General features: G+C 37.4%; 1 long non-coding RNA gene across 1 annotated transcript; it reads left to right on the plus strand.

The window, feature by feature from the left end:
• Positions 1 to 1,140: 1,140 nt before the first annotated feature.
• Positions 1,141 to 13,961, plus strand: LOC142362874 (uncharacterized). The gene is made up of 3 exons (XR_012765345.1): positions 1,141 to 1,218; positions 8,799 to 8,844; positions 13,895 to 13,961. It is a non-coding gene; the product is annotated as an uncharacterized LOC142362874 (long non-coding RNA).
• The last annotated feature ends 395 nt before the right edge of the window (positions 13,962 to 14,356 follow it).

Here is a 14,356-nt window from a genome sequence, read left to right on the forward strand (position 1 = left end):
TTTTTTGTGTGAGTTCTGAGAAGTTGATTTTTTATGTTTGCATGAAACTAATCCAAGGTAAATTTTATTTCTCAATATTATTTTATCCTAGTGGTTGCCCTATTTTTAATGAAGCAGAAGACATGAATTATGTCATATCACGTTACTGTGAAGATTTAATAGAGGGGCTTAGCAGGAACTTTTGAGCCTACTGAAACTTTTGATTTAAGATGTTCCACTTTTAACTAGAATGTACTGAATTGTATAGCTACATCCCCTTCTTGTTTGTCATGGCAAATCTCCCATTAAGGACATAAATTCACCTGGAATTTGTTGTTTTGGCCAAAATAAGTTTTTCTTCATATTCGGCTGTCAGAGAAAGACAGACTAAGAACTATCATTTGAACCATTCTGGGCCTTTAGCCTTCAAGAGTTCAATCCACAGTGATTACACAACGTGCAACAAGGCTGTTCACAACGTACAGGTGACCGAGTATTTAAATGGTTGGGATAGCTCAAATAGATATATTAATAATAATTTGTTTCCGCATGTCAGAATTCAAGTAAAAACACAAGAACAAACTAGGTTGGAGGAAGATAAGGTGCACTGCTGACACAGCCAGGAGTCAACTCATTTCAAAATCACCAAACAGATGCATCTCCATCTTCCATACGCATTTGTTGTCTCATTTGGGTGGAGCTAGTATTGATGCTACTCTTACTTGTTATTTCAGAATTTGCTGGACGGAGAAGGAGAAAAGAGAGGACAAAAGCGAAGACTGAAAACTATGCACAAAGCTTACAGGAAGGTACTGTTGCGCTTTACAGCCCCTGATGTGATACTCATTCACACTCTCGTCAGCTTTGTGTGTCTGTAGCTCTGTCTGCATAGACGAGCAGTGACCAGGGTGCCCAGCCTTCCTGTGAGCCGTGTGCTGAAATCCCAGCGTGGCTGACAGCCCGGGGCTGCGTGCCACCTCCCTGGGGAGCACAGTGGGGCTCTGGGAAGCTCTCTGCAGGGGCCTCTCTGTTCCTGTACAGCCTGGGTCGTGCTGGGCTCTGTGCAGCCCAGCTATGCTGGCCTTGGTCGTCCAGAACAGTTCATCTTTTCTGCAGACAAAAATGGAAGCTACCCAGCAGATCTTGCCTCACCTCGGTCCTGTTAGTGGTCGCAGAGGCTGTTTCCATGTGGTGCTCCGTGTCCAGGCACACAGACTTGTTGGAGCGCAGTGAAAGCAGGTGAGCTGATATGCCCTGGGATCTTGTCCTTCTATCAACTCTGGGAGTAGCCTATGTTTGCACCAGAGTCAGGAATAAGTGTTCCTGAGTCCTCCAGTAAAATGGACTCGTGATAATCCTGATGTAGGAGCTGCACTTGAACCGCTTATTAGCCCCATGTGGTTGTCCTCACTGTCATACACAAAGCCTCTGTGACTGGCACCCTGTAGTATGGTACAGCCCACTCCAAGAAACGCTGTAGCCCGTGTTAGAAAGGCTGTAACGTCCAGGGGTCAGAGAAGCTGTACCACATGCTTTGTAACTTGGGATCTGCCTCAGAGCAGTCTTTGCTCACGCTCTTTCTTAGCTATAATTAACACCATTTGTTTTAGTGCATAACAATGTCTGAATAAACATTTGCCTACATATAGACTATCAGACAGGCATTAATAGGGCAGTGTTTAATATTTAGATGGAAAACATGATTTCTCAATATTTCCATTAACAATCTTTTCAACTTGAAGTAAAGTTCTCTCTGCAATTCTAATTCAGAGGGGGGAAGAAAAAAGTATCTGTTGATTAAAAGCACATACTCTATCTCTGCCATATGTTTTACATAACCCTTTATAAAGAAAGTATCTTAATTTTTAAAACTGCCAATTAACCACTTTCCTACCTTCTCTACTCCAACCTTTCTACATGTTATAAATTATATTGGTGTTAGATTCACACAGTGCTTAAGGTGTTTCCTCCTTATATGAGAAACTATATAGAAGCTGCGAGGTGCTAAAACCAATGATTGTTAGTGAAGTTTTTCTTTCTAAATAAATATAAAGGACATGATGTTCAATGACTAGATCTAAATGAGATATTAGGATTGGATGGTATTAGGGAGAAAAAACAGTCACCAAATTGTGTTATGGGTTGAATGGTATCCTATTAAGACTGAGGAATTTGCCCAGATCTGTTAAAAATCACACATTTCACTTGGGCCTGTGTAAGTGGAGAGATCCCCATAACGTATTTACCTTCATTTTAGGTGCAGGTGGTTTAAATATGGTGCTCTGGTTTAGATTCCAGAATAAATAGGTTACCTATGATATTATCATTCCCAGGAGTAGATTGCCAAGCACTGCCTTTCTCAGGCAATATGGTTAAAGGGTTCACCCTATCTCTGGTGGTCCTCTGCTTGACTGCTTTTCCCAAGCTCCAGATCAATCTTTAACTTCTCGCTTTTAAACTAGGATGAAATACCATGGTGAAGAGGGGAACATAAATACTTCAAAAATCCAAGTAAATAGGATTTCTCATTCTTTGCTTTCCTAAACAAGACATTTACAGTTGTGAAGCCCATGAAGTCTTCTCTGTGCTGGACCAATTATCTCTAAATTTTTTGAACCAATCTCTAACCTTGCAGCAGAATGTATTTTTTTCTAAGTAATCTTCTAATGTTGTTGCAGAGTCTTCAACTCAGTTCCAGAAATGTTTTGATATGGGCCTGAGAAGTCTGTCATGGTAGAAAATTTGGAAAAAAATCAGTACCCTATCACAATATTTTGCATTTTGTAGGTACCCTTGCCTTGCTCTTTGCATGGTGTCTTGTACAAATAAGCTCTCTGAATCTGAGCTGGGCTTCCTCTGTACCTCCCAGAATTTAGCTTTGCAGAGCTTTCATTGCTTCACTTTCAGAGGCTGTTCTAGCAGCAGAGGTGGTTGGTAACTTTATATCCAAAAGTTAAAAGGTAAAAAGAGTTTGGATTTTAGGGGGACTTGGACTTGTTTATGTCTTCAGCATGTTAGAAATTTCTGTTAAAATATCTACAAATGTATTCATGAAACGTATCAAAGTTGAAGGAATGAATTTACAGCTAATGCTCTCTCGTAGGTTAATGATTAATACTGTGAGAATTCAGCCTGGTATTTATTGTATCATGACACAAGTAAATTGAACTCCAAGCAAGTCATTATCTTTTTTTTTTTTTAAAAAACACGCAATGCCAAATGATTAACTTCTTTGGTAGAAGGATAGTAGAAACACGGGGCAGGCAGTACCTGTTGAGAGTCTGTTTAGACTCCTTTGTCTACACTCTTTGTGGTACATAAAGGTCATAGTTCTTACAGAAGAAGGCTTTCTGTATCCAAAGCAAAATCTAAATCATTAAATACAATGTACAAAAAAACCCATTTCTATTTTCATCATTGTATTAAAAAAATGATCCTTGAGTTCTACATCTATTCCTCACTCATCACAGTAAACTGCACCTTCTGTTATGTACATGTATACAATGCTGTTTATTTCCTGAGGGAATATATTTTTTAATTATTTATAACAGAGAGGATCTAGAAGTTCTTCATGTCTTAAATACTCAGAAACTTCAAGATCAGTTTTGCCTCACGCTGAGGCTTATCAGATAGTTTTGTATTCATTTATTTGAGTTTTATGCATGTCAATTTTTAATTTTGTTCTGCTCCTTCTCTTTGTCATGCATTGAACAAACATTTTTTTAGAAATTGAAAGGGAGTTTTGTTATGTGATAATAATTTAAGTCATTTCATCAGAAACAGTAACTATTGAATACTTCTCCCTTGGAAAACAGATGGAGTTATAAAACTGGTACAGGTAAAATAGAGCTCAGTAGAGAGAGAGATCAAGTAAAGCTTGTTCTAAAATTTGGGAAATTTGTTTTCGGTGTTTCTGACTTAAACTACAGGCAAAGGCCTTGGAAAAACAGAGTAGCCATTCATTTGAGTTTTAGGACAGTGCTAACACAAACAGAAAAAAAAATTTGCTGATTCTTGATATTTAAAAAAGACAAAAAGGCAACTAGAGAGTATGCTGTAAAAGCATGTATTAGTCGGGAGAAAAGATCATTTGAAAATTTGGCCATTGCTGTTTGAAAGTTTGGCCATTTGAAATTCTGCATTGTGTCAACAAACGACTAATTCAAAATCAGTTTTCAATGGACCTGTCAAAGGCACTTTACTCATCTATTTTCCTGCCAGATTTCAGTTTTATCACAAACATATCAGCATTGTAGGTATTAAAAAATCAAAATTTTCAACCTTCTTAATTCTGTGGGAAGGGTGTTTTACTTCCCTAGACAGGTTTTTTTTCCTTGAAATGTAAATATTACCTTTCAGGTAAGGTACTGCCCGGAAAATTCTGCCCAAAATGTGAGTGCTTCAGAAAGTTACAAACACCTAAGATTTTTAGAATTTGAATTAGAATAAAAATACTTGGACAATATTAACTATCCCATTGTTAAAACCTGGAACTAGACTTCCCTGTCTGCAAAGACTTCAAGGTTCCAATTCCATTTTGCAGTTCACAGTTTTTTCGTGGTAAGCTAGACACTATTTAGAGCCTCAGAGGTGTTTCACCTAATTTTCCTTATATCACCAGATAGTACATGGTCATATCATCATATTCATTCTAATTTCATTCATGCCTTGGAGATAATAATTTAAAGAGCTAGTCACTGTTTGCAATTAAGCATGGAGAAAATAGATCTGTCCCATAATTTATGTCTGCAAAGGTTGGGCTGGATTTGTAATTAATGTTTGCTCCTTTTAATGAAATACTCCAAAGGTCTGCACTTCTGTCATTCATGGAGGTAATTTTTCAATTGATTAGTAAAATAATACTTGAAAAGTAAATGCACCTGCTTTAGCACAGAAATGTCGTAGACAAGTAGAGACAATGATTGGAGTGCTAAAAAAATATCATTTCAATACAGTTGAGACTGGAGTTTTACTCCTCCAGAATTCAGAACTCTCACTAAGGAGAAAAAAAGCAAAAGGTAATTAAACCTCCAACTTCTTCAGCCTACTTTCATCCAGTTTAATTCCTGGATGATTTTCAGCATAGATAAATACTTCTAGGAACACATGCCTGAACTGTGCATTTTTACAAGTAAAATATCTCTGGAAAGCACGTGACATCGTTTTTATATTTGTGTACCGTAGTATTTTTGGAGGGCATGAACAAATCATTGAATATTGGGAATTTGTTTCCATTTTGGATAAACACTCAAAATATGACAGCTCATTTGGAGTATATTCTTACTTCCTTTTCAGGATTGAGCATTTTCAAGCCTGCGACATTGCAAGACTTCAGAGTGAGGGTCCTGCAACTGCTGATTTAAAATGGCTTGTAATGTCCTTTCTAAAAAAAACCTGCTGCCAAATGCAATCAAATAAAATAACAAGCCACAGCTGCCTGCTTTCAGGGAATTGATAAGGATTTTGTTTGAATTAATCACTCCAGAAAGGATGTTTGATGACTTCTCCGATTTTGTTAATTTAGTCATTTTGACACAAAGTATTACTGTTCCTGTACTTCAGAGACCTCACATTCTGTAGTAATGCACTTTCTGGGAGTTGACTGTAAGTCAGACTAGACAGAATGCAGAGCAGAATCCACAGTCTATACTAAATTTCTTGAGGGCCACAAACATTGTAGTCCAAGAGGTTTTGAACATCCTGTCATCTGGGACAGGGATTTTGCTCTCAGAGAAAGAAGCAAGAGAAGTGAATAGATGTGGTGAAAGCAGCCCTTATCCAGTGCTCAGCCTTGTGGAGTAAAGTAATACAGACAGCGGAGCAAGGGGTTGTACGTTATCTGATAAAGAGGGCAAAAGAGTCAATGTCTCATACTTCTTCTGGCCAATTTAATCACTAGATAAAAAGATAGCTTTGCATCATGTTTGGCAGAGTAGTTGCCAATAAATTCTCCAGTCACAGTTTTAAAAACTGAGCTCTACTCAGTTATGGAAAAGGCGTAGACCTCTGTTCATGAAAATATCTCATACTAAGGCTTCCACATGGCTGAATCTTTTTTGCTGCTGAAAAGAACTTAATTTAAAGGCTTGTTTCTTTCCTCAGTGTTTCCTCACTAGGGTGCTTTAGGCAGCAATGTTTGGACCTTTGCTGACAGTGGTTGGTTCAGCAGGCAGTTGCTGTGCATCACCTCTGAGGCACTCAGCTCTCCCTGTGCACGGAGAGCAAGCCCAGGCTGGGCCACGTAGGACTTACACTCTGGGTGGACAGCACCATTTAGCACCTCACTATAGGACTGCTTCCCAATCACCATTCCCTCTGAGAATGCCCGCTTGGCATTTTCCTGTCCAGGGAGAAAAACATGTGGGTGGTGGTCCCTGCATAGCTGTAGCAGAGAAGCCTTCAGGACTCGGATCTTCTCCGAGATCTTAGAAGAGGACAGAGGAATTGATGGAAGTGGGGTGTGGGTTAGAAGTGTTGTTGCGCTAAGCCTAGGGGTGGGCCACAGGAGTGATGGCATGCAGTCAGCATGTGGATGTTGTTTTGATACTAGGTATGTTTAGCATCATTATATTATCTTGCCCATCAGAACATTTTGCTCTAAGGGTAAAAGTTTATAGTTTTAATGCTACTGTTTTAAGTATTTGAATCATCTGAAGGATCCAGCTCTCACGCTCAAAGCATGAGCAAAGCAGCACCTAAGGACTTTTAAAATCTGGACCTTGAACTTAGTATAACTCCCATTAAAGTCAATGGATGTTGAGTCAGACTTTAATTCTTTTTGTACACTAGAGACTCAAAAGGTGAAAATCCTGACACCCCTGCTGTTTTACCATTGACCTCATAGGGTCAGGATTTCATGCTAAAAGCCATAAAACGACACTGACATTTCGTCACTGCTATCTTGGATCAGATTCATAACAGTGACCCAGGAGAGAAAAATCTGCATAATCCATTACTACTGTGCATCTATCCAGCCCTGTCTCACCACCTTCTACCTTGTTTAAACAGAGGGAATAATCTATAATTTTGAGCTGCATATATTTTAGCCAGAATGAAGAAGAATGGAAAAATCCTGGGATTCATTTTTCAGTCACCTTATTTAACCCCTCTAAGTATTGATTATGTTAAATGAATATAAATGGAAAATTTTCTTTTGGAAACCGAGTTTGTTGTTTTGGGTTTTTTTTCAATACCTATTCTAAAAAGGCTTTGTAGTTAAAACAGAAGGCAAAATTCAGATTTATAGCTGCTCGTGAATGAAGTACTTACGATTAACAATGAGAACTATGAAGAGTTTATGAATAATTTCTTAATGATCCTTAATGAAATAGTTAAATAAAGACCAGCTGGAAATATAATCTTTGTTAATAAAAGGAAATCAGAAGATGAACCGATTTCTATAATGTAAGAGTACATGCAATATGTGATAGATGCTACATACCATCAGCACTAGGATACAATAAATTAAGATTAAAAAATATTCTGCTGCCCCCTACTAAATTGTCTTCAAGATTGCAAATGCAAAATATTGATGATGCATTCTAGATGATAAAAATAATAGATTCCCAATTTATGGACGTAAGTGTACTGAAAAATCCCATTTAAAACTTGTGCAGGAAATAATATTATCTGTAATGTGGCAGCTGTTACCTTAGCAGATTTTTGATGCTGTGGAAGAATCTGAACCAAAGTCTGTTGCCACTTAGAATGAAAAAAATCTGGCGTAACTTTACTGAATACTGTGAAGTTCCTTGAATTTGCTGAAATAGATTAAGCTTTGCCATTGCCATTCTCTGCATATTTCTGTAAAAACACAGAGATGAACCAAGTGAAAATCCTGTTCACAGAAACAGAGTATCACTGAAAAAGAACATTCTCATCTTATTAAAGAAGAAATTAAGCTCAGCAGAAATTAAGTAATTTCTAATTGCATGAGGCTTTGCCTCAGATTTGTTGGATCCCTGGTGTGGCAATTTCTCTGCAATTTCTAGATAAGCCAATACATAGAGAATTTGTCATCTCTGTCCTTTCTGCTGGCCTCTGTTAAACTTTGCTCTACATTACAACTTTTATGTGTTTTTAACTTTGCAAGCAGATTTATCTTATCCATCACATAATAATGAATCATGTCATGGACTCTGACACCTTTTTTGGTCATAAGTTGCATATTTTCCTTTTGTACTGCACATAACTGACAGTGAATAATATTGGAAACATATACACAAATTTTTTAGTTGGAATCTCATGAGAACTGGTTGGTAAGAAAAGAAATTCATGTTTTTTGTTAAAGTCCATCTAGGACAAATTGTACAGGAAATTTCTCCCAGCTGCTGCTTGTTATACACTGGGCTGACTGGAGTCAATGTAATACTCTGGCAGCAGGTGTGAAACCCTGGAAAGGCGCTGTGAAAACATGAACCTGCACGAGAAACTATCCAACAGTGAATGCAATCACAGTAGAGTTAAAGCAGTGCTATAAAATAATGAGCAGTAATAGGTGACTGTCGGCTCTAAGTTGCCCTATATAGCATCTGTTACTTGCTGCAGGCTGCAGGATTAATTCTGAAACATGTAATTTAGCAAAGAAGCAAGACTTCAGTCTATTCAGTCTTCAGCAGCAAATAAATTGGTAGCAAAAGCCAAGGCATAAGTTGTTACATTACTTTGTGGACAGTCGCTCTGTCCAGTGCTTTGAATTATAATTCTGTTTCTTTTTTTGGTATAGCTTGGCACTCTGTATTCCTCAACCCAACTTACTTTACTAATTGAAATTTTGGGGCTTTTTGATGAATTTTTCTATGTCTGTTTCTTGTTTCTAGGCTTGTCTTGAAATACATGTGTTTTTGAACCCCACACTTTCCATAGGTAAGCAATTCTGTCCATGAACTGTCTGGTCAGGTGAATAACTTCTTGTGCTTGTCATTCAAAATCTGCATCCTTACTTTTAAATTTGTCAATTTTGCTCATTGTATTTGTAATAGAGTCAGATTTTTTAGAATATATTGTATGTAGAAGGGGAAGGGAATACAGAATCACACTCCTCTACCTGGTGTATGTTCAACAGGCAGTTGCTCATCCACAAGGCCTTTAAATTCTGCAACTGCTAATTGTACTTATCCATACATGCACTTACTCAACTGACACTGCAGCTATGCTAGTTAAGGCACTCAGCTCCTTGTGTGATATTTAACACATATTTGCAAAGCCACAAAACTTTGAAGAGCAACCCCACACTGCATCTTCTGTGTGGCTAATATTGGAAAGCAAATCACCTGCTACCACTATTAGTAGCATTCAGCTGAGAACAATGCATAGATTAAGGCAAGGGTAGAGACTTTGGAAGTGTAAGCAGAAGGTGTCACATGAGAGGACACTGTCGTTCTGGAAAAAGCTGTGTTCTGAATAGAATGAACCAAATATTTTACAGAGCTACAATAGATAGGTATTGCTGTGAAGCAAAACAAGATGCATGGGACAAACTATCAAATGCTCAGTTCTGATCATAGGCATTGTAATAGCTTTTCTAGTTACAAATGTTCAATTTTTCTAACCCCTATTAACTTGTTTGTATAACTTTTATCCTAGTGATAGATGCTAGCTTACTGGAATCAGTCAATTTGCACATGTTTAAGTACAAGCGTAGTTGGACTGGAGTTGATCTGCTTATTAAAGCAGTAGATATTTGTATCTGGAAATGAAAAAAGCCTGCTTGTGAGTTTTGTGCAAACTTTTTTTTATCCTTCATTAAGACTTCTGTTTGTTGAATAACTGCAGAACTTGAGGCATTAGGGTTACTCATATTGCTTAACTTCATTTCTCTGACCTCCTTCTGAAGGAGTCTATGGAGACTAATTTAGAAACCTTCCCTGTATTCCTAAAGTGGTGTGAACATTCCTGTTTGTGTCAAACTGCACTCTGAGTGCATATATTGACTTTACTGCAGTAGGTTGGGCTTTCCACCACTCAGTGAGACCTTGGTGTCCTATGAGTTTTATGCAGTTGAACATCCAAGTCAGGAGTGGCATAGCGTTTCCAAGGAATGTGTATTTAAACACTGGTTAATAATAAGATTTTAACCATTCATTTCCCTGTTAACATTAATGAAAGCATATATTTATATGCTGAGTCCCATCAAATTAATTTCCTGGACTTCTGTAGGAATGTAAGGATAGTGTACAATGCATAGTTTTTCCTTGTATTATGTATGAATACACTGGTATAATCTAGTACCACCTCCCTTTGTACAAAAATTTTTAAGCCCTTGAAGTCAGTTTAGTTGTGTTAAACTTTGAGAGAAGAATGAAGCCCTCTTCCTTTTTATTGGGAGTTTTTCTTAGAATGTGAAACATGTTTCCTTCCAGAATACCATGTAAATTTTTCTAAAAGAGGTGCTTTGCGAATAAGCTATTATGGTACTAAAGAAAACATCGATTAGGTTTAAATGGCAGTAACAATTCAAGTGCATGTAAAGACAAGTGCATTTGCTTTTGAGGTTACGCCTCTAATAATTGAAGGAAAAAATACAATAAGCTGCAATAGAAAAGTTTCTGTGAAATGCATTGTGCAATTATGACTGCCGTAACTACAGTTGCCTTACCAGATCATATTAGATTTTCCACTCAGGCTGGGTTTTTTTTTTTGTTTTGTTTTGTTTTTTTTTTTAAATATTTATTACTTTGTTATTTGGAAATATATACTAATTGGAAAAGGCTGTGTGCTCTGTGTGTTGATTCAGGAAATCTGAAAAGTCAAGACAGCATTCAAGTGAAAATGGTATCCAGCCGAAATGATTTGTGTATTTTTAGTCTTATCAACATTGTTTTTACATGTGAAAACTCTGGTTTTAGGGGATTTCTTCCTCAGTTCCCTCAATTAAATCATGTTACATTTTGCTTAATAGAAATCAGAAGATCAGAATTATTAGAAAATGGATTTTGGCTCTGTGTTGTGCACTTTACCTTTAGAGAGATTCTCAACACCTTTCTTACCTGGTGAATTACTTACATCATTAACTGTCTAGATCACAGCCTCATTGTACTATTTACACAACCCGTGTGCTGGAAAGAAGCTGTATGACGTAAAAAGACCTCAGACTGCACAACCTGAAGCAACAGCAGCTTTATACCCGTTTCACAGAGTGCAGGTTTGATTTCTCTGGACAGCGACAGGAATCCTCACTGAGTGTGAATGCCCTAGGCCATTCTTCTTCTTCTGGTCTGTAATGCTCTTCCAGATCTGAGAGTACTTTTGGGGAGAACATGATGTATAAGGAAGAGCAGAAAGAGTGGGGTCGGAATGAAATTGTGATGGCGGTGTTTATGTAGTCAAATTTGTTGCCAAAGTGAATACTGAAACCTGTCTCCATCACATAAAAGAGGCCAAGAAGTAGGACTTAAATTTTAGTAGCAAAGATTCAGATTAGACTTTCAAAAACAACCCCATTACTACCCAACTTTTACAGTAGTAAGATAACAAAACACTGAAATATATTGCCTGGGAAATTTTCAAGTCTCTGTCTTTGGAGATCTGCAGTAACAGGTTAAGCAACAGCTGTCTGGAATTATACAGATACACATGTCCCAACTCCCAGCATTTCCTTTTCTACTATCCAAACAAAACTTCTGTGTCACCAATCAGAGTTTGGGTTTGAGGGTTTGGCCCATGTTGTTTTGGCTTTGTCCAGCTTCATGAGTAGCCAGCAGTTACATGATTTATGTAATGTGTAACTGTTAAAATATAAAGGCCGCACTGGCAGATAGTAGCACAAATGTTCTATTTCAAATCATATACTCTTGGATACATTTCTGGCTTTTTGTTCAGTTTCCTTTTTGTGTGTGCAAATACATTATTTTTGCATCACTTGTGTATACTTTGTTCTTTGGTTATGTGTTTAAAATACTATCAAACAAAAGATAGAAATAATATTTTCTGTGAAATACTACTTTCTTTTTTACATTTACATCCCCACTTCATCCTTGTAGCTCATGGAATTTCTTGCAAGCATTGAAGTTAAAAGCAAGTGTTCAGAAAAGCTGTGAAATCTGAAAAGGCAGTAAGCTTCCAAACTGAATCTGGAAGGTCAAGCCGTATCAAATAAGCAGGGGGAAAAACAGAAATGGCAAATAGAAAGCAAGGAGAGTGGTATGGCATGCTGGAGTGGCCTTGTTTGCTGAATAAAGTGGATATATGTGGGGGTGGGGATACTAGTGAAGAAATAAGTAGGAAAAGGCAAGATACACAAAGAACTGTAAAGGATGGGGAGGATGAATTTAAACCAGTGAATTATGATCCAAATCAGTATTCTAGGGACTGAAATTTAATTTTACATCTTGAAAATGGAAGAAGCAACAAAGTTTGGACTTAGCCTGGATGACAGAGAAAGTAGGTCTGTTAACCAAGAAGTTGTACTGGATTAGGCCCAATGCCGCAATGAGGAGAGGTGGTGGGAAGATGTTTGGCTAGTGAAACAGTGTGTCTGTTAGTGGAAACCACAGTCTGAGCCGATGTTCAGGGAATTTGATGCAGTTCCAAGAAGAAGCACATTTTAGTTGTGATTGAGCTAAGGTTCCCTCAGATGAAAGAAGTGTCATGGTTAAAGTATAAAAGTGAAGAAGAAGTGCTAAGAATAACTTCCCACAAAGAAAGATTTCCCGACAATCTCTTTGTTGTTCCTTATTAAAATGTGGGGTGTAGGTTAGGCAAGAGAGTGATACGGTTCAGTACAACCATTTAGTTGGTGTGGGTCTTGGTTGTCCAAACCGTAGCAGTAATGCCTCCGTGTGTTGCAGCTCTTCATATTTCATATCAAATTAGAATCTAAGGCCACACAATCTATTTTCTATAGATGCTAGTGTGTGCATACAGACATGTACACACTCATTTGAGGTGATTTCTAATCCAGCATATTTTTCAAAAACGTCCAGCTCAATAGCATTAAAAATGATAAATGAATATATAAATCTAAGGGGAAAGTACCAAAGTTAATAGTGAACTTTGCTGTATAAAATAACCATGGTTTCCGATATTTTACGAAGAGGTCCCTTTTCAGCTTAATGCACGCTGATAAAGATCAGTTCTATACATTTCCCTCTCATCTCACCACCCCATATCTGCAGTTTTTCCTTATTATGTCTATTCCCCTTAAAATCCAATTTTCTAGTTACACTAGTGTTTATTAAAAGCTTGACTGTAAGATCTTTATTTGCCCAAAGATCTATTTTTCTCATAACTGTTTATAATGGTTAAATCTCAACAACTTAAACACTTTACACAAAATAATGTATTTTCAATAAATTGAAATATTAACCAATCATATGTAATGGTTCAGTTCTAGCAAATGTATTGCTAGAAATCCTTAGGGTTTCATAGAAATTGAAAACTGTATTGACTGACCAGGCTGCACTCGAATTACATTGCATTTGGATCAAAAAGCATAGAAAAAGTTCTCATTATAGTTCCTTGACATTAATTTGAGCATTTTTATATGTGTGTCCTATTAAGTACTTTAAGTGCTTTTTGATAATTGTGCTTTGTAGTTTTTACAGCACTTCAGCCTATTCCCAGTTCAATTTCCTCTTTTATCCGATGTTTGAAATATTGATTTCTGACAGATAAAAGCAAACCTTATAATCTCAGCAGCATGCAATAAGTGAGTAAGACGGGGCTACAGAATGCATCAGGGAATGGTCATATTTGAAACCGTCTTTGTTTTATTACATTTCGTCGACAGAATTTACTTACTGCTTGCTGATATTTATGTAAAAGCAGGACTCCTGATAGTCCAGTGATATTACCAGTTCCTGGTATATTTTTGCATTTAGTAAGATAAAAGAAGAAACTCCCTTGGTGGTTGATGATTGCAGCTGCTTAAACTGCTGTCAGCTGGCTTGAAGTAACTGTGATTTATCTTCTTCAGATTGTGCATCGTGTCCATGAACTTCCAGAGTTTGCATTAAAAACTGACAGAACATCAGAGTGCCAGAAGCTTCTCATATTGTGGCTCTGAAGGTAAAAACAAGAGACACTGTGCTTGTTCTGTGTTTGGGAACACTGTCCAAGCGCTCTGCAAAGCTCTTGTGACATGAAAGAGATCTTAAAGAAATGGGTTGGAATACACATACACAGGGACTAAATACAGTGCAAAGATGCTAAGGAATATTGACTTGATGCTTTGTCTTACATATTTTCATCATGTTTCTTCTGCAATTTCTAGAAGCTAGAAAGCAGACTGAAGAATTCAGTCCAATCCACTTTCTAGTTAAGTAGTTAATGGTATGTTAGGAATTCAGTTTGCCTGCATCTCCTTTTCATTATCCAGTGTAAGCCCTTTTGTATTTCACAAGTAACATTGCATTAAACATCTCTACTCAGCCCCATT

Source organism: Opisthocomus hoazin, chromosome 12 (genome assembly GCF_030867145.1).
Source record: "Opisthocomus hoazin isolate bOpiHoa1 chromosome 12, bOpiHoa1.hap1, whole genome shotgun sequence".
Classification (NCBI taxonomy): Eukaryota; Metazoa; Chordata; class Aves; order Opisthocomiformes; family Opisthocomidae; genus Opisthocomus; species Opisthocomus hoazin.